Source organism: Schistocerca americana, chromosome 1, assembly GCF_021461395.2.
Source record: "Schistocerca americana isolate TAMUIC-IGC-003095 chromosome 1, iqSchAmer2.1, whole genome shotgun sequence".
Classification (NCBI taxonomy): Eukaryota; Metazoa; Arthropoda; class Insecta; order Orthoptera; family Acrididae; genus Schistocerca; species Schistocerca americana.
Window position 1 is genome coordinate 639610323 of NC_060119.1, and position 21323 is coordinate 639631645.

Consider the following 21323-nt stretch of genomic DNA (forward strand, 5'->3'; position numbering starts at 1 on the left):
TAAATGTAAACTTGTAGCACTGTTAGCAAGGTAAGCATCTACCATGGCAATGCTGTACTACATCAGATGGAAAAAATTGGTTTTTAATTTTCCTGAGGCCAAATAACACACAAACAGCAAAATGGTCTCAGTTTTTAACTGTCCATAAAAATGACATTGATTTATAACTGTTTGAGACTGGCACAAGATGTATTCAACATGCTGTCCATCATTTTCTGCCACAAGTTGAAATCAAGAAACAGCATGTCCTACAGCAGGTCGGAGCGTCTCAGAGGACACATTCAGGATGTGTTGTGCAATGAGTGCCTTCAATTCAGCTACAATCATAACTGGAGAACTGAACACAATATCTTTCAGATAACACTGCAACCAGAAGTCATGTAAATGAAGACCAGGTGATCTTGACATGCAGGCTGCAGGAAAATGATGGCTGATAATTCTAGCATTTCTGAACTGCCTCTGCACCAGCCACTTCACTTGCCATGCAATGTGTGGAGCAGTACCATCTTGTATAAAAATGATCCTACCCACACATCAACAGTGTTGAAAGGTTGGAATGACATTGGTGCGCAAGACTCTCACAGCATTTACCAGTGACAGTACAGGTAACAAGGCTCCCAAGGTTCATCTCCCCCATAAAATACAGCCTTATGGTAAACAATGCTGTCAACCTGCATCACAGAGTCAGCTTTGCAGAATGAAGTGGTACAGTTTGATGTGCATGCGGATTTTCTGTTGGGCATATTCTGCAATTCTGAGTATTGACATCCTTGGAGATGGAATTGAGCTTTGTCTGTTCACAGAATGTTCCATGCCCACTCACTGTCGATTTCCGTGCAAGAAAGACATTCCAGAGTGAATGTTTATCATGCTGGCAGGTCAGCAGGATACCATTTATCATGCTGGCAGGTCAGCAGGATACCATTTATCATGCTGGCAGGTCAGCAGGAAGTAATTCCTGAACACGGGTGCTTTTATATGGGTAGGACTGCAAGGATGTTTCATACAGTTTCATGCACTATACTTGTAGGTATGTCCAACATTCAAGCAATTCTCTGTGCACTGCATGTTTGCATGTCTACACTCGGCCCCTCCTGCAATGCTGTGGCCAAGTCTCTGACAGACATCGAACCAAATGCTTTCCTCCTTCTTCCACACTGCCATCAAAAAATTTTGTATTCATTTTTCTCCTAGCCCTTAGCATACTTTGGACCAATACCTTTTTTTATACCCTTCAGTGCCCAGAACTTTCTTGTAAAAGAGCTTACCAGCAGTGTCAGATCCTTTATGGAGATAGTCAAGTGTGTATTTTCTTATGTTTACAGCACCATTTATTGGTCAAATTTTCATTCCAATACGTTTTTCCCTGCATCAATAATATGCTGTTCAAAATTGACATCATTCTGAGCAGCAGTTCTCCTGCTATAGCATTTTGAAACTGGAATGTTAATTCTGGACATGCAAGCCACACTTCTTTCAAAATAATACCACAACATCTTAACTTTTGTCTTACAGTGATAGAGCCTTAGTTATAGTGACAATAAATGCTATACTAATGGAAATTGCAGTCTTTAAATGGCAGTTAGGTAGATGCGAGCAGAATCATAACAGTAAATGCTGTTTTCCCTTTACGTTTGCCTAATATTCTTTTTGCTTCAATTACACTGTTTGATAACTGTTCATGGCCATTTCTTGTTATAAGTTTTTAAATTAATATTGTCCGCTATTTCATTTCTTATTGCTAAAATCGCTCTTCAAATGACCAACTTGAATAATTGTGAACAATTTTCAGGGAAACACTATCTATTAATTCATTTGGACTGTTAACGATATTACATAAACAATTTGTAGGTTCAATATGGGCAGTTGCATAATCAACTGGATGAGTGCTCCACTAATCTGGAAAGTTTTTGACAAAAGTTTCACTTCTTCATCATTTGAAAGTTGCACTCTCATACTTGTACTTTCTTCACTCAAGGATAAAGAAATGATTATTTCAAACATGCACTGATTTCATCCGTTAGAGTTGATTTTGGAACAACTGGAAGCATTTACCAGAAACATCCAGAATGTGTAAATAATGCACCTCCCATTAATTTTGGATTACCTCAAAGACCTAGAACATTCTTGAATCTTTTGGAAGATTCTGTACCATTTTGGAACATTATGCACCATTCCCCAACATTCCGGAAAGAACAATCTGGCCTGTCTCAGCCACTTCAGCACTCAATTCCACACTGCTTCACCATCTTTCCATAACAAGTCCACTGGTGTGATGCCCTCTTTTGACACCCATATCTTCGAACCCAACCTCTGCAGTTTCAAACCAAATCTTCATAATGGGGGATGGAGGACTAACGAACCACATAGCCTCCATGATGGTGCAGGAGGGTACGGTGGAGTTATAAAACCATGTATGGACACATCACACTTACATTTTTTATGTCTACATGTACAAATTCCATTTTAAGACACTCATCTCTTCATAATTAACCCCTACAGATCCTAAACAACATCTTCTTCATGGAAGGGAGATGAAAAGTTACCATACTATGCAACTCGCAGGGGGCTGGAAAATTTGCTTGCAAAGTTTTGTGGCACATACAGACACACCACACTTACTTTTATAACATTATTATTACTATTGTTAACTTTCACATGAAATATATCTGTTTCCTCTAATTCACACAATGATGACAGTCAACTGATATCATCCATCACTCTAATTCAATGTATGCATCAGTTAAGCAAGAATCTCTTTCTAGGTTTCTCCAGCATGTACTTTTCATGAAAAGTTCTTTGGTTTCAAATCAAGTGTCAATGTTAAAAAACTGGAACATTTTTATAAACTGCATATTTATCATCACTGCAAGAAAATGGTACAGATAATGAGTATGCCACTTGCCAAAACTTTGTGGTATTCCAACTCTGACAACAGGCTGGAAGTCTCAAAGCTTTCCATCAGATTATTCAATAAATTCTAAAATACTGTCTCAGATGTATATAACTGGAATACAAAGGAATGCTTTTCTTCTCTCTCTACTCTACTTTTTTGCCTCTTTTTTCTTCTGGTAAATGTCCAATAATAAAATTTGTGAGCTTTAATTTTGTTTGCATTATACACAACATATTTGAATTTCATATGAAAGTACAACTTCATGATTTTTTGCACACTTTTTTACAAGCAATAGTTTTATGTCACATGTGGCTCTGGAATTAACATTAGAAATACATTAGGGAACAATATTTTTGTCTCTTAACACATTCAGTAATAATATTTTTTTTCATTTAGGAAAAAGTATTAGGTATAAAAAATGCAAAAGAATGTAATTTTCAACAAAATATTTACCAGGACTCCAATATATAACAATTCATATCTATTTTTGGACTAGTATCACACTAAAACCCACATCTCTGGCCCAGGTTGTTGATGTACATTTTTTCAGTGGCACTCGACTCAGAGGTACGCTGGTTCAAATCCTGGTGGTAGAAAATTTTCATTGCCTGTATTGTCTGGCAGAGGGATGAGGGGTGATGGCGTAACGTTCTCGACCACCAGTTTTTCTGCCAATGTCCAGGATTAAATGCCAAACCTCTCTGCAGTGTCTCAGGAAGTGAGGGTATGTGACACTGTTGCTTATCCATCTGTCAAACGGGGCATTAAGCTCAGTGGTCCCCTTGGTGCTACTTAAGAGGGGTAGCTATGTAATGGCACTGGGTTTCACCCTTTTTCCTTCCCTTTGTCAATAGCAACACAAACCCAACACTACACTGTACAAGCAACTCATCACAGTCATTTACACAACACAGATACACAAATGATACTTCATAACAAGTTAGAGGAAGGCAATGGCAAACCACCTCCATTAGGACCAGGATTCCTGCATCTGAACCCCTGCATTCATTCCCTGAATATGGGTCTACTCTGACTTTGATCAGATTGTGTTGTTGTTGTTGTTGTTGTGGTCTTCAGTCCAAAGACTTGTCTGATGCAGCTCTCCGTGCTACTCTGTCCTATGCAAGCCTCTTCGTCTCTGAATAACTACTATAACAAAGAAAATAATCAATTTTTGACAACATGACATAACTGGATCGATAAAAATCTACTCACCAAGTGGCGGCAGGAGAAAACACACACACACACACACACACACACACACACACACACACACACACACACTAAAAGAACTGCCACTTGGCGAGTAGATTTTTATCTATCCAATTGCATCATACTGTCAGAACAACTACTGAAAGTTACATCCTTCTGAATCTGCTTACTACATTCATCTCTTGGTCTCCCTCTATGATTTTTAATCCTGGAGGAAATCCAGCACTACACTGGTGACCCATGGATGTCTCAAAATGTGTCCTATCAACTGATGTAATAAATGTTGACCTAGGAATATCTGATCACAATGCACTTATCCTTAAATTTTCCATAGCCCCTGTGACCAAAAATAGTTCATACCAAATGTACAAAAGAACCTTCTCCACAAATAGTTGCAGTCACTTCATAAATACACTGACTAACCAATCATGGGCAGAAGTACTGTTACAAACTAGCACAAACACTGCATATAATGTTTTTTCTTCCCTGTTTATGTTGAATTTTGAAATGTGTTTTCCTAAGAAACTTGTCAAAACAAACACATTTGGGCATACACATGCTAACTCCTGGATCACAACAGGTATTATAAATTCCTCCAGGACCATGAAAATGCTTAACTATAGACTGAAAAGTTGGACTGACCCCAAGTTTAAAGAATATGTAACAAATTACAAAAAAATATATAGAAAAGTAATTACAAAAGCAAAATTACTAAGCAATGATAAATTAATAAGAAAATCAGACAATAAATCAAAAACTATTTGGGAAATTGTGAAAACGGAAACAGGTAAGGGCCTCAAGGATCAGGAAATAGTACTAAAAAATAGTGAAATGTGCAGTAGAAGTTTTAGAAATGTAATGCCAGTATTGAGAAAGAGAGCTGAAAAACAAAGTGTATGTATGTTTATGTACATTTCAGCACTGCTCTGAACTGACATGGTACATTTACAAGAGGTGACATAAAACAAAATTTTAAACAAGCCATAAGATTATTGAATCAATAGTTTTCTGGTTGCTATGCTGATTGGTGACAATCCTGATGACATAAAACCACTGCGGATGCAGATGGTTGTGAGAATGCTTAGATTTAGAGTACTGCTTGGAGCAATCACATCCAGACTTGGTACACATACAATTTATTATCTGGAAAACAAACGAATACTATCTGACTATAACGCTTCATAGATCGGGTAGGGCAAGGAAGGTCATCACAAGTAGACATACCTTTGGAGAATCTTTATCATAACTTAGCACACTTTTCACTATTTGATATCATCATGTTTCTCCCACAGGCAGATCAAGAGATAGTTTATATGTATTTAGGTAATAGTGGTTTATATGCACACTTCCAGCTTTTGGACAAAGTTCTTCTTCGGAAGCAGAGCTCACACATTCACTTACCAACAATTTGTGAGAGCTCTACTTTTGAAGAAAGCTGGAAATATTTACAGCATTATTTTTCATTGTGCATGTCTGAGACTCAACCCCTCCTCTAAGTGGTGAGTAGTAATCTATCCTTTCCATATATTGTTGTTATTACACCCTGGACTTACCAAGAAACACCCTTCATATATTTAAATATTTATATAGACAATTTCATACATTTAAATATTCTTCAGGGGAGTAAAAGAAGTGATGCTGTAAATATTATTTTTAAGATTTTCGAAAGATTTTGACCTTAGTATTTTCTTTTTATATATTCAGGAAGTTTGTTATAAAGATTAACTACCACATGGAACATTCTGTTTTGGGACAGGGGTGTTTTGATTTGGGTTGTATGTAACTTCTTGTTTTATCTAGTGAAATGACCATGAATCTCACAATTTTTTGGATATCTACTGTTGTTACCCATTACATTCATTTTAATGACTACAAATGTGTCCATAATGTAGACACATGGTAAAGAAGGGATGGTAGAAATCCTAAACAGAGCTTTACATGCATCTCTAGGATTGTAACCGAACATGATTCTATTGTTCCTTCTTTTTGCAGTTTGACTGACAGATAGCTGCTGTAGAGTTTCCCCAAAGTGCGATCTCCATATTTAAGGCAGGAAAGTAAGTAGGTAAGATAATCAAGCTTTACTACTTTCTCAGTGCAGTAGGATTTTAGTGAGTAAGGAAGGCAGCAGATCTTGCTCAATTTTGCATTAAGATAGACTATAACTTGACGATAAACCCTGAGCTTTCTGGGATCGTGGCTTGTGATGGCAGGCCACCAGATACCTAGTGCTGCCAGCAGTGTCAGACTCAGAAAGTTGTCATCAGACAGCCTATATACAGAGAAAGAGTGGCCAACACCACTACGGTAGCTAAGTTTCTCCAAACTGCGGTGGTGTGTGTGAACAGATGATAGCCATGTGCAATGGACGGTGTTATACTTCTAACACTGAGGCAAAAACATAAGACAAAATTGCATAAAATATGCTAGTAAACATGTATTGAACTACTGTACGCTTACTGGACCAATAATACATCTCCCTACTGCAATTTATGCTTACAGTATACGGCATTTAATATAGTGAATGTAGAAGACATTTATGCAGTTACCCATTTCTCCTTTGAAGCTTGAAATCACTAAACTAACAAGAACATAGACTATGGATTCAGATGTTAAAAGATTTATTTTCCATGTCAGCTGCTAGAAATTAAATATGAAACACACATTATGCCACATAAGCTTTACATTACCATGCTTGGTGGAACCAATGATGTTTGCAGAAACAAACTAATATAGCAATGTAAAATTTTGAGCCACTGTGCTTAAAGTGAAAAAGCAAACAATTTTCGTGAGAGGCATTCCACGCACTAGTCATCTAGCAGATTCTAGAACATAAAAATTCAAAAGTCTGGACAGCCTTACAGAAATATATGCTGGACAACTGCAAATGCATTTTTCCTCGGTATTCTATATATCCTCCATTTCCTGCTAATACCCACTAGTTTGTTCTTTCTTCAATCCATGGAGAAATGAGCATATGGAATGCACCAGTATTACTGGTGAAACTTCCTGGCAGATTAATCTGGTTTTGTCTGTGAGGAGATAGCAGAGTGAAAATTCATTCTGGAGTATTATTAATGTATGTATGTCATTTCACATGCCTGTATCAAATTTTTGTTTGTTTCCTATAACCCATAATTGAAAATAAAACGAAGTTATTTTCATTAGAAAATTATAATCCAGTATTTATCATTATTTCCACTTGACAAAAAATACAGAACTTAAATAAAAATAAAAAAAGAAATTGCTGTAAAGGAGACTTGAACCAGGGCTCTTCCATACCAAACTTCAGTTCTATGATTCAGCAACAGCCACCTATGGAATATTTGCGGAACATATTGCACCTGACAGTGCACGGAACTTGTCTCATTTTTAGAGGCAAGTTTTTTGAGTTTTTGGCATTTAAAATTGTGTTGCATTTCTTTAGGAAATTAATGTCTGGGCACAGACTTCCAAATCCTATAAATATATGTAATAAAATTGAGTAGGGACAGTCCTTAAGGTCACCTTGTCAGATACAAGCTCATATATATGCTCACCAGTGTAGAATCCATACAACCTGCTGTCTGACCACAGTGCAAATGCACACACAGTGCACAACAACTCTGACAATAACTCACATACATTGCACTAATTTTCAAGGGCCTTGAAAAGAATGATTCACTGAGTGTCACATCTACTGGCAGCACTAGGTACTGGTTGGCTTGACAAAACAAGGTTGTTCCTTAAAAGGTCTAATACTGAAACAAAAACTGACTTATTTTGGGTAATTATGAGGAGACATGATTCCCTGGAACAGATGTTAATGCAGGGGAAGATCAAAGACAGAAGGAGAAGAGGACACCAAAGGTTGAAATGGATCTATGACATCACAGAAGTATTGCATTCCAACCTGGAAAGTCTGTAGGAGAAAGTGCCGGACAGAAGAAATTGGCATGCTTTAGTTCATGGACTCATGGAGAGTCAGAATCAACTAAATGAAAAGAGAGAGTGTGTTTCAATATGTTTATTTCATTTTACACTGTTTTGCAACCACAATCCTAAGAATTTTGTTTCTGTAATGTTATCAATTGGTTCACTGTTGATACAGAGAAATGGGATGTAAATATCATTACTCAGAGCACTGTGAAGTTCTAGTGCAGTAATCTCAATCTCTCTCTCTCTCTCTCTCTCTCTCTCTCTCTCTCTCTCTCTCTCTCTGTCTCTCTCTCTCCCTCCAAGAAGCTTATTATTCTGGCCCAGATGTTAAGTTGTTTTATGGTAATGTTTACTGGTGCTGTCATGCTTACATACTTCCCCATTTAACAGAATTAAGGTGTCATCTATAGATATGATTATTTTACGAGCAGCCACATTTAAGCTCAGATCATTAATGAAGAGAACAAACAGAAGTGGTCCCATTATTGATCATTGGGGCATGCTACATTTAATTAGAATATATTCTGATAAGTGTTCAGAAATAGATTTAAGTCTGACATTAGTGTGCATGATGCTCACTGCTTGGTTACAATTGCTCAGGAAGGAACTTACCTGATTGTTGGACAGGCACTAAATACCACACTTTTCATACCACACTTTTTAGGCTTTGACAGGAGAACCATATGAGCCACCATGTCAAAAACTTTTGATGGCCAATAAATACTCCTGTTGGGTACTGTTTCTTGTCTGTCAGGCTTAGTATACTACTAACACACTCATAAATGGCAGTTATTGTTGACCTCTTATTTCTGATACCATGCTGTTCACTTATCTCTGAAACCATGTTGTTCATTACATAAGATTTTGTTTTTATTTACAAATTTCATAAGTTTGTCATACATAATTCTTCCTAACAATGGAAAATCAGGGATGGAATAACATTAATAGAAAGAGGACAAACTGCTACTGACCACATAGAGGAGATGCTGATTTGTAGACAGGCACAATGAAAAAAACTACTGCAAGATATTATTCAGCTATCAGATCAAGTCTTTCATCGGATGTAGACAAAACAAAACTCACACACATTCACACAAGTGCAACCCACGCCTTACCAGTCATCCCTGGTCACTGGTTTTCAGTAGACTCAAATATTTCTCCTGCACACTTTTGTAGGATATGTGTTATGGAAACAGCAATATTACTTTTGCGAACAAATCTTTCAACTCTATTAACAAAGAGAATGTAATCAAGGACATCAGTGTAAGAGGCAGCAATGTGGTTATTGCAAGATGGAACTGAGCAGATGGACTGGAAGAGAAAAAGGAATGAGGTAAATGCTCATTTTTCTACTGACTTGTACAAAAACCTACAGACAGTGTTCCTTACCAAGAAGTATCATTTCTCTTACACATACTGTGCAACAGTATCAATCAAATACAGAATCACAGAGAGATTAGCGCTTATTATTGGTGTACTGTGCGAAAACCAACCACATGGAATGAAGACTTGGATGAACTTTAAGAACTTCAGGCAGCTCACTGGATTGCGTCCATCTATGACTCCCTTTATCTTTGAAGGCTGAAGATGGATATAGAATTTATCTTTGTATAATTGTACCATTTAGAGCTACACTTAGTTGTCACTTATACCTACAGGGTGTTTCAAAAATGACTGGTATATTTGAAACGGCAATAAAAACTAAATGAGCAGCGATAGAAATACACCATTTGTTGCAATATGCTTGGGACAACAGTACATTTTCAGGCAGACAAACTTTCGAAATTACAGTAGTTACAATTTTCAACAACAGATGGCGCTGCAAGTGATGTGAAAGATACAGAAGACAACGCAGTCTGTGGGTGTGTCATTCTGTACGTCATCTTTCTGCTGTAAGCATGTGCTGTTCACAACGTGCAAGTGTGCTGTAGAGAACATGGTTTATTCCTTAGAACAGAGGATTTTTCTGGTGTTGGAATTCCACCGCCTAGAACACAGTGTTGTTGCAACAAGACGAAGTTTTCAATGGAGGTTTAATGTAACCAAAGGACCAAAAAGCGATACAATAAAGGATCTGTTTGAAAAATTTCAACGGACTGGGAACATGACGGATGAACGTGCTGGAAAGGTAGGGTGACCGCGTATGGCAACCACAGAGGGCAACGCGCAGCTAGTGCAGCAGGTGATCCAACAGCGGCCTCGGGTTTCCGTTCGCCATGTTGCAGCTGCGGTCCAAATGACGCCAACGTCCACGTATCATCTCATGCGTCAGAGTTTACACCTCTATCCATACAAAATTCAAACGTGGCAACCCCTCAGCGCCGCTACCATTGCTGCATGAGAGACATTCGCTAACGATATAGTGCACAGGATTGATGACGGCGATATGCATGTGGGCAGCATTTGGTTTACAGACGAAGCTTATTTTTACCTGGACGGCTTCATCAATAAACAGAACTGGCGCATATGGGGAACCGAAAAGCCCCATATTGCAGTCCCATCGTCCCTGCATCCTCAAAAAGTACTGGTCTGGGCCGCCATTTCTTCCAAAGGAATCATTGGCCCATTTTTCAGATCCGAAACGATTACTGCATCACACTATCTGGACATTCTTCGTGAATTTGTGGCGGTACAAACTGCCTTAGACGACACTGCGAACACCTCGTGGTTTATGCAAGATGGTGCCCGGCCACATCGCACGGCCGATGTCTTTAATTTCCTGAATGAATATTTAGATGATCGTGTGATTGCTTTGGGCTATCCGAAACATACAGGAGGCGGCGTGGATTGGCCTCCCTATTCGCCAAACATGAACACCTGTGACTTCTTTCTGTGGGGACACTTGAAAGATCAGGTGTACCGCCAGAATCCAGAAACAATTGAACAGCTGAAGCAGTACATCTCATCTGCATGTGAAGCCATTCCGCCAGACACGTTGTCAAAGGTTTCGGGTAATTTCATTCAGAGACTACGCCATATTATTGCTACGCATGGTGGATATGTGGAAAATATCGTACTATAGAGTTTCCCAGACCGCAGCGCCATCTGTTGTTGAAAATTGTAACTACTGTATTTTCGAAAGTTTGTCTGCCTGAAAATGTACTGTTGTCCCAAGCATATTGCAACGAACGGTGTATTTCTATCGCTGCTCGTTTAGTTTTTATTGCCGTTTCAAATATACCGGTCATTTTTGAAACACCCTGTATGATGCACATGTAATAATAAACAGATTACTTCCATATGAACTGTTCTAATGAACATACTACTGCTGCATTGGATGTCAATTGTTTTTACATTGTATCACAATAAAGAATTATTCACTGCTCTAACATGATTGGTTTTTTAATGCTGAGACATCTCTTTCTCTGGTGTATATTATAATCAACTGTCTGCTTTACAATTATGGCATTAATATTCCAGCAGACTAAGGTACTTATCACACCCTCAAATTGCAAATACAGGTAACAGCAACAAGTTCTTGTGTGTTAGTATTGATATGTTCGTACTGTCTTCCCATGGACTTTAAGATTGACAAAAATATATTCAAGAATAGAGATTAAAAATTCTGCTCCAATTCTGGAGTGAAGGATACTAGAGGAACTGAACTGGAATACTCTTGAAGATCACTGTAAACTATCCTGTGAAAGTCTATTAACAGAGTTGCAAGAACAAGCTTTAAATGACTACTCTAGAAATATACTACAGCCCCCTATGTATCGCTCACATAAGTATTGTGAGGATAAGATTAGAATAATTACTGCATGTACAGAGGCATTCATCTTTCTTCCCTCTCTCCATATGTGAATGGAACAGGAAGAAACCATTTAACTGGTACAATGGGATGCATCACTTGTGGCACAGCTCACAGTGTTTTTTAGAGTATAGATGTAGATGTAGACTTTCCAAGTGAGTTTCACACACAACATACAGTTAACTAAAAGCATAATGTTGACTGGAGGATCTGATCTGTGCTCCTTAATACCACTGAAAATAGTGAAAGATATTTTCCTTCTCAGTCAATAAAGAATTATTGTGGCCTATCTCTAATTTTCTCGTGATTGCCAGGATGTTAAACTTTAATATTCATTGCTTCCTATTAATATGCTCTGGAGTGCCTTTTTCTCTATTTCAGCAAGACTGTGTCTTATCTGCATAGTTCTCTGGAGTGAGACCCTGCCTTTTCCTGTAATTCTCTCAATACCATTCAGGATCACCTTCTGCAATCCACTCAACCTGTACAAATGGGTCCCAATTGCAGAACCAGCTCCCCCACCCCCAATAGTCTATTTATTTCATTGAAAAGCTCATTCTATCCAATAATATCACCACCTATTCCAGTCCCTTTACCCTCAAAATCTTCATTATCGCAGAGCTCTTATAGCTACAACGAAATTTAGTAACGCACAAATGGATAATTGAATCAATTCACTTTGTGACACCTAGACAGTTGAAAATTAATGACACTTTCGAGTGAGTTTCCACTAAATTTCTGCTGAAGCAGAAGCATTAGATGACATCCTGGTTTTTTCTATCACCTGAGCCAGTTGAACACCATTGAATTTTAATTCAGCTCATGGGCACTTGGCACTTAATATGGTTCAAGCACCATATTCCTTCCAGCTCTTTATTTTGTAACCTCATTTCATTTTGTAACCTCATTTCATTTCCCCCCCCCCCCCCCCCCCCCCCCCCCCCCCATGAACCATGGACCTTGCCGTTGGTGGGGAGGCTTACGTGCCTCAGCGATACAGATAGCTGTACCATAGGTGCAACCACAACAGAGGGTATCTGTTGAGAGGCCAGACAAACGCATGGTTCCTGAAGAGGGGCAGCAGCCTTTTCAGTAGTTGCAGCGGCAACAGTCTAGATGATTGACTGATCTGGCCTTGTAACACAAACCACGACCATGCTGTGCTGGTACTGCGAACGGTTTAAAGCAAGGGGAAACTACAGCCGAAATTTTTCCCGAGGGCATGCAGCTTTACTGTATGGTTAATGATGATGGCGTCCTCTTGGGTAAAATATTCCAGAGGTAAAATAGTCATCCATTCAGATCTCCGGGCGGGGACTACTCAAGGGGACGTCATTATCAGGAGAAAGAAAACTGGTGTTCTATGGATCGGAGCGTGGAATGTCAGATCCCTTAACCAGGTAGGTAGGTTAGAAAATTTAAAAAGGGAAATGTATAGGTTAAAGTTAGATATAGTGGGAAGTAGTGAACTTCGGTGACAGGAGGAACAAGACTTTTGGTCAGGCGAATACAGGGTTATAAATACAAAGTCAAATAGGAGTAATGCAGGAGTAGGTTTAATAATGAATAAAAAAATAGGAATGCGGGTAAGCTACTACAAACAGCATAGTGAATGCATTATTGTGACCAAGATAGACATGAAGCCCACGCCTATTACAGTAGTACAAGTTTATATGCCAACTAGCTCTGCAGATGACGAAGAAATTTGCGAAATGTATGATGAAATCAAAGAAATTATTCAGGTAGTGAAGGGAGATGAAAATTTAATAGTCATGGGTGACTGGAATTCGGTAGTAGGAAAAGGGAGAGAAGGAAACACTGTAGGCGAATATGGATTGGTGCTAAGAAATGAAAGAGGAAGCTGCCTGGTAGAATTTTGCACAGAGCACAACTTAATCATAGCTAACACTTGGTTCAAGAATCATAAAAGAAGGTTGTATACATGGAAGAAGCCGGGAGATGCTGACAGGTTTCAGATAGATTATATACAGTGAAACCTCTATATAACATTTTTCAAGGGACCACAAACTCTGAACACTGTATAGAGGAAAACATTATAAAGAGGAAGGCTTCCAAATAATAATTATAGGGCATTACTGAAGATTGGGATACCAATAATCAGCTTTGACAAATGGTGCCATAGGTGACATTTTAAATTTTCACAACACTGTAATATGATATTCATTGCAAATGATCAATGTATCAAATGATTAGTTTTTTGTAATTAAAACATGGGGCCCAGTAGGTGGATGGGTGAAAGTAAATGGCGCCAAAAAGATCGCAAGCAGAATGTGCGTCACATGTCACGTGGCCAGGTTCTGCCACAGACATATGAAATACGCTGAGCGTGGGCTTTCCAAGCCGGTGCAAACAGTGAATCCACAGAACGTAAAACGATGCGTCTACATCCAGTCATTTAAATGTTATAAAGAGGTAAATAATTGACCAGGGTTCCAAAAATATGAGCGTTACATGGAGGAAATTGTAATATGGAGGAAACACAGTAAAGAGGAAAATTTAACATTGTTTATATGGGCTTTTAGTCAGGACAAAAAAAAACAGATGTAACAAAGAGGAAAACATTATATGGAGGAACGTTATAAAGAGGTTTCACTGTAATGGGAAGACAGAGATTTAGGAACCAGGTTTTAAACTGTTTTTCAGGGAGAGTGTAAGGGAACAAATGGCAGGAATGGGGGAAAGAAATACAGTAGAAGAAGAATGGGTAGGTTTGAGGGATGGAGTAGTGAAAGCAGCCGATGATCAAGTAGGTAAAAAGACGAGGGCTAGTAGAAATCCTTGGGTAACAGAAGAAATACTGAATTGAATTGATGAAAGGAGAAAATATAAAAATGCAGTAAATGAAGCAGGCAAAAAGGAATACAGATGTCTCAAAAATGAGATCGACAGGAAGTGCAAAATGGCTAAGCAGGGATGGCTATAGAATAAATGTAAGGATGTAGAGGCTTATCTCACTAGGGGTAAGATAGATATTGCCTACAGGAAAATTAAAGAGACCTTTGGAGAAAAGAGAACCACTTGTATGAATATCAAGAGCTCAGATGGAAACCCAGTTCTAAGCAAAGAAGGGAAAGCAGAAAGGTGGAAGGAGTATATAGAGGGTCTATACAAGGGCGATGTACTTGAGGACAATATTATGGAAATGGAAGAGGATGTAGATGAAGATGAAATGGGAGATATGATACTGCGTGAAGAGTTTGACAGAAAGACCCAAGTCGAAATAAGGCCCCAGGAGTAGACAACATTCCATTAGAACTAATGACGGCCTTGGGAGAGCCAGTCCTGACAAAACTCTACCATCTGGCGAGCAAGATGTATGAGACAGGCGAAATACCCTCAGACTTCAAGAAGAATATAAGAATTCCAATCCCAAAGAAAGCAGGGGTTGACAGATGTGAAAATTACCGAACTATCAGTTTAATAAGTCACGGCTGCAAAATACTAACACGAATTCTTTACAAACGAATGGAAAAACTAGTAGAAGCCGACCTTGGGGACGATCAGTTTGGATTCCGTAGAAATATTGGAACACGTGAGGCAATACTGACCCTACGGCTTATCTTAGAAGCTAGATTAAGGAAAGGCAAACCTACGTTTCTGGCATTTGTAGACTTTTAGAGAAAGCTTTTGACAGTGTTGACTGGAATACTCTTTTTCAAATTCTGAAGGTGGCAGAGGTAAAATATAGGGAGCGAAAGGCTATTTACAATTTGTATAGAAACCAAATGGCAGTTATAAGAGTTGAGGGGCATCAAAGGGAAGCAGTGGTTGGGAAGGGAGTGAGACAGGGTTGTAGCCTCTCCCCGATGTTATTCAATCTGTATATTGAGCAAGCAGTGAAGGAAGTAAAATAAAAATTTGGTGTAGGTATTAAAATCCATGGAGAAGAAATAAAAACTTTGAGGTTGGCCGATGACATTGTAATTCTGTCAGAGATGGCAAAGGACTTGGAAGAGCAGTTGAACGGAATGGATAGTGTCTTGAAAGGAGGATATAAGATGAACATCAACAAAAGCAAAACAAGGATAATGGAATATAATCAAATTAAGTCGAGTGATGCTGAGGGAATTAGTTAAGGAAATGAGACACTTAAAGTAGTAAAGGAGTTTTGCTATTTGGGGAGCAAAATAACTGATGATGGTCGAAGTAGAGAGGATATAAAATGTAGACTGGCAATGGCAAGGAAAGCGTTTCTGAAGAAGAGAAATTTGTTAACATCTAGTATAGATTTAAGTGTCAGGAAGTTGTTTCTGAAAGTATTTGTGTGGAGTGTAGCCATGTATGGAAGTGAAACATGGACAATAAATAGTTTAGACAAGAAGAGAATAGAAGCTTTCGAAATGTGGTGCTACAGAAGAATGCTGAAGATTAGATGGGTTGATCACATAACTAATGAGGAGGTGTTGAATAGGATTGGGGAGAAGAGAAGCTTGTGGCACAACTTGATTAGAAGAAGGGATCGGTTGGTAGGACATGTTTTGAGGCATCAAGGGATCACCAATTTAGTATTGGAGGGCAGCGTGGAGGGTAAAAATCGTAGAGGGAGACCAAGAGATGAATACACCAAGTAGATTCATAGGGATGTAGGTTGCAGTAGGTACTGGGAGATGAAGAAGCTTGCACAGGATAGAGTAGCATGGAGAGCTGCATCAAACCAGTCTCAGGACTGAAGACCACAACAACAACATTTCATTCTACTCTTCCCCACCATACTTACTTCATTATCCTGCCCTTAGAGGTAACAGATTAGAACACACACACACACACAGAGAGATACACACACACAGACACACACATGGCTATATGATTCTAGGGCTGCAACCAGCTCAACTAGGCAATGTGTGTGTGTGTGTGTGTGTGTGTGTGTGGACGTGCACACACGTATTCTATTTACTGGTTTTGATGCTATACTCCATCTTTTCCTATATTGTGCTAATCTTAAAAGTTTCGCTTGCCACTTATTCTCAATATTCATTGGCACCTTGTTTCATGAACACTGAAAAGCAATACCGTGTAATTGATTGATTGATTTATTTATTTATTTAACCTGGCAAGATTAGGGCCATCAGGCCCTCTCGTACATCTAACCAGGCATTCTACTTATTTTACATTCATATGTTTCAGTAGGCATGTTAAACTACATCTAGTACAAAAAGTGAAATAAACAATTACAAAGTCACACCTGGAAAAATACATACATATAGAGTTTATATTCGTAGATCATAAGTACTGTTATAATTGGACATTATTGAAGAGACAGATTTTAGATAGGAGTGCTAGCAGCAGGGAGCATGAGGGAGATTGATGGTGAAGGGAGGAGAAGAATAGAGAGACATGATGAAACATAATTAAGGAAATATAAAGGAAAAGAAGATTGGGTGGCTAATAGAGATAAATGAAGAGGAAGGCATCTCAGGAGCATGATAGGAGACGCTAGCTTTGCTATTTGACATATGAGATGATTGGCCTTGTACATTAATTTTGTGGAGAACGTTATGAGAATGATAGTAGGATATGCTTCAACTTCTTCTTAAAAGCAGCAGGAGATTGAATTTTGCGCAAGGTAAGGGGCAGTTTGTTCCAGAGGCAGACAGCGGCAACTCAGAAGGAGTTTGGAAAAGTTTTTGTTTTATGAGTGAGCACAGTTAGGATAACAAATAAGAGTGACCTCGTGTTTCGATTATGATGGCATGACAGGTTTTTAATCTCTGAAGCAAGGTACTGGGGTGCTTGTGCGACGAGGAGTCAGTGAAGTAGACATAGAGTGCGGTAGTCACGCAATTTGTCCGGCTGCAGCCACCCTAGCTCGGAGTATGAAGCACTAACATGATCATATCGGCGAATGTTGCAGGTGTAACGCACACAGGCATTCATGGTTAGTTCTAGCCATCTTTTGTTTTCACTACTCGACGAGGAGTCGGTGAAGTAGACATAGAGTGCGGTAGTCACGCAATTTGTCCGGCTGCAGCCACCCTAGCTCGGAGTATGAAGCACTAACATGATCATATCGACGAATGTTGCAGGTGTAACGCACACAGGCATTCATGGTTAGTTCTAGCCATCTTTTGTTTTCACTACTCATGCCTTGTTGAATTACATCATAGTAGTGGAGGTTCGGTAGAACGAGTGCTTCCACGAGCTGGCGTTTCAAGTCCTGTGGAAATATGTTCCGGAACTTTTTGAGATCATAGAGACAAGCAGACGTCTTTCGGCACACTACGACTGCATTCTCCGCCCAGTTGAGATGCTCATCCAAAGTTACACCCAAGTTCTTAACTGCTTTCTGATATGGTATTGGAGTACCGTCGAGCAGAATAGGAGGTAGCCGTTCGCGGAAATCTGAACTTATTCATTTCTGATGGGCTATTAAGATTACTTGCGTCTTTTTTTGCATTTAGTTTGAGCCCCAGGTTTTTTGCCCATGTCACAACTGAAGACAGATCATCATTCATCTGAGCGATTGCAGTGTTTACATCTTCAGGTCTGATGCTTAGGTAGAGCTGGAGGTTGCCAGCATAGAAATGATATTTACAGGAGGACAGAACCGACGAAATATCGTTGACATATAAAGAAAACAAAATTGGTCCTAAGACTGATCCTTGTCACACTCCTGAGGAGACATGTTTCCAGGAGAAGATTTTTCATTTACACAGACAATACACTGCTGTCTGTCTTTTAAGTAGCTTTCAAACCATCTCACTGCACTATCTGAGAAATTAAGCTGTTGCATTTTTCTGAGCAATATGTCAAAGTTAACAGCGTCAAAAGCTTTGCTGAAGTCCAGTAGCGTCAATATTGTTGCCTTTCGATTGTCGATGGCATATTTCAGGTCATCAGTTACTTTAATTAGCGCAGTGTTTGTGGTGTGATGTTTACGGAAACCAGATTGAAATTTGTCATATATGCTGAATTCATGCAAGTGTTCAGTGATTTGTTCATGAACAATATATTCAAGTGCTTTGGAAACAGCAGGCAGTATGCTAATTGGTCAGTAATCACTAGGCACTTGCAGGTTTTCGATCTAAGGGATGGGTCGAATTATGCTTCTTTTCCATGCAGTGGGGTATATTCCGTTCACGAGGGAAAAATTAAATATGTCAGTTAAGACGGGTACTAAGATATCGGCAACATTCTTAATCATGGTTATACCAATACTGTCGTTGCCTATTGCATCAGAAGAGATTCTCATTATTGCTTTTCTTCTCGTATTTGTTGTTACATGTTTTAGATGGAAGGTATCGTTGTTAGTTATCCTGTTTGGGGATTCTTGTGGACAGTAATTATCAGCCGTGCAGGTATTCAGAGGCGCAGAGAAGAATTCATTTAATTCGTTAGCTGACACATGAAAAGTAGTTTCCGATTTTGCCTTTCCGACCCCCAGGCTACGGAGATTCTTCCATAAAGTCGTGGGCGTCAGATCACTGCATACAAGGGAGCGAGCATGCCTGATTTTAGCATTGCGAATGCATTGTTTCACTCTGTTCCGTAGCTTTCTATATTCTTTGAAACGCTCGGGTTTCGGATCTGCCTTGAAACGCCTGTGGGCAGCATCCCTATTAGTCATCATTTGACGTAATTCAGCTGTCAGCCATGGAGCAGGAGATTTTCTTACACGGATTGTGCGTACAGGTGCATGTTTGTCATAGAGGGCAGTGAGTTTATCATCAAGTGACCTCGACCATCGATTGTAGGTTCTCTGATTATTTGATGCCATGAGATTTCTGAGCAATCGGCTGTTAGAGCGTCAAGGTCAATACGTTTCATGTTCCTACAAGCTATGTAACGTGATTTGATCCTTGGGGGCTGCACAGAGTAGGCCAGTAATATTACATCATGTGCTGAGAGGCCAGGAGCCGATGTTTGACCAACATCTTTTACTTTGTCAGTCTGTTTCATTGCAATTACGTCTATAAGAGTATGACTGTGCGCTGTATGGTGTGTAGGTTGTAATGGAAGAATGTTCATGCTATTGCAACTAAACAGTCTTCTTAGGTTTATTGCGGAGGAAGTGTCTCTTAGCATGTCTATGTTCGAGTCACCCATTACGATGACATGTTCATATTGACACTGAAGTGAATGTAATTCCGACTGAAAGGAACTCATTGAGCTTATTTTTGGCAGCTTGTACACAACGCCAGTCAAGAACTTCCAACTTTGTATCTTTATTTCAATGAACATGAATTCAGCCTCTTTTTCTTCAGCAGGGTTTGCTGTACATAAGACTTTCGCTTTGAGATCTGTTCGTATATACACGCCGACCCCGCCACCTCACTTTTTTGATCTGTCTGCCCTAAGAAATGTGTACCCTGGGAGATGAATAGACGCAGACGTTTCGGATAAGAGGATTACGTGGTAGTTTAGTTGGTTGAAGAGGAAGCTAAGTTCTTCGTAATGTGGATGTTGCCGTGAGCTGCTGAAAGCTCTGACGCGTTCCACTGAGCAGCCTGGAGTAGGGTGGCAGACTGGTTTGTCCCTTTGTTAGGCACTACCTGCCGCGAGGGGCACTGGCCGGTGCTTCCGCCAAGTGACATAACACAGGGGTGTCCAAGATTTTGCGCTTTTTTTTTCTGTACATTTTGCACTGTTTTTTTCTGTACATTATTCTATGTAGTTGTAGATGATGCATTTCCTGCCACTTTTTGTACTGACGCTAATGTTAAGTATTTTATTCATGCACACTTGTTTTTGTGCATTTAACCGGGACTCTCCTTGGGTATCCCCATTTTCCTAAATGATGTAAATTTTTTTATGGCTGTATTTTTGTCCTATAGATATGCTGATTTCATATTTTCAGATTTCTATTTTTTTTATGATTTTACATTTTAAGTACCTAACTGGGCTTTTATTGTTGTAATTAATGTTTATGCATTAATACTCACATATTTTACTTCACTTCTCCTCTTTTGTGGTCTGCATCATTTGCTGTCATGTGCTGCTATGCATGTGGTCTGTTGGTGCATTATACAAATTTGTTTCTAATAAATCTTTTTTAATTTTTAACTTGCATGCCATCTCACTTAGTATTTAATTATTGTTCTTTATCCACCTTGCTTCTGCAGCTTAATTTTGGAATTTTTATTATAAATCTTAGTTGTGGTGTGAAAATTGTTTATGAGGCCCATCTGAATGTGTTCCCACTACTTAACTGTACGGGCCACTCAGTCTAATGCTTAACTATATATGAACATGCTCAACGTCTTCTACTGTGATAGGTGATTCTTTCTGCATTATGTTTAATGAAGCAAGATGTTTGAAATTCTGTAAGTGTGGTCCTATTGCTGCACCACTGCATCTGCCATCATGACTGCATTGGAAGTGTTGTTTTGTATGTTAACTCTTTATTTGACTTACCACTACATCATCTATTCTTTCTCTCTAGGGTTTCCTTATAAATTTGTCCTCATTTTCTAGGCACCTGCTGCAGTTAGTTTGATCTGGATGTATGTATTTCCCCCTGTGTAATAGTTCTACAAATGTCTCTCAATCCATGGTTCTTAAAAATTTTCTTAGAAATTTTTTACAGCC

At 39.1% G+C, this 21323-nt stretch overlaps 1 protein-coding gene across 3 annotated transcripts in view; it reads right to left on the minus strand.

Annotated features, from left to right (window-relative positions):
- Window positions 1–21323, minus strand: part of LOC124607668 (leukocyte tyrosine kinase receptor) — a 915076-nt gene that overhangs the window by 324031 nt on the left and 569722 nt on the right. The window lies entirely within an intron of this gene.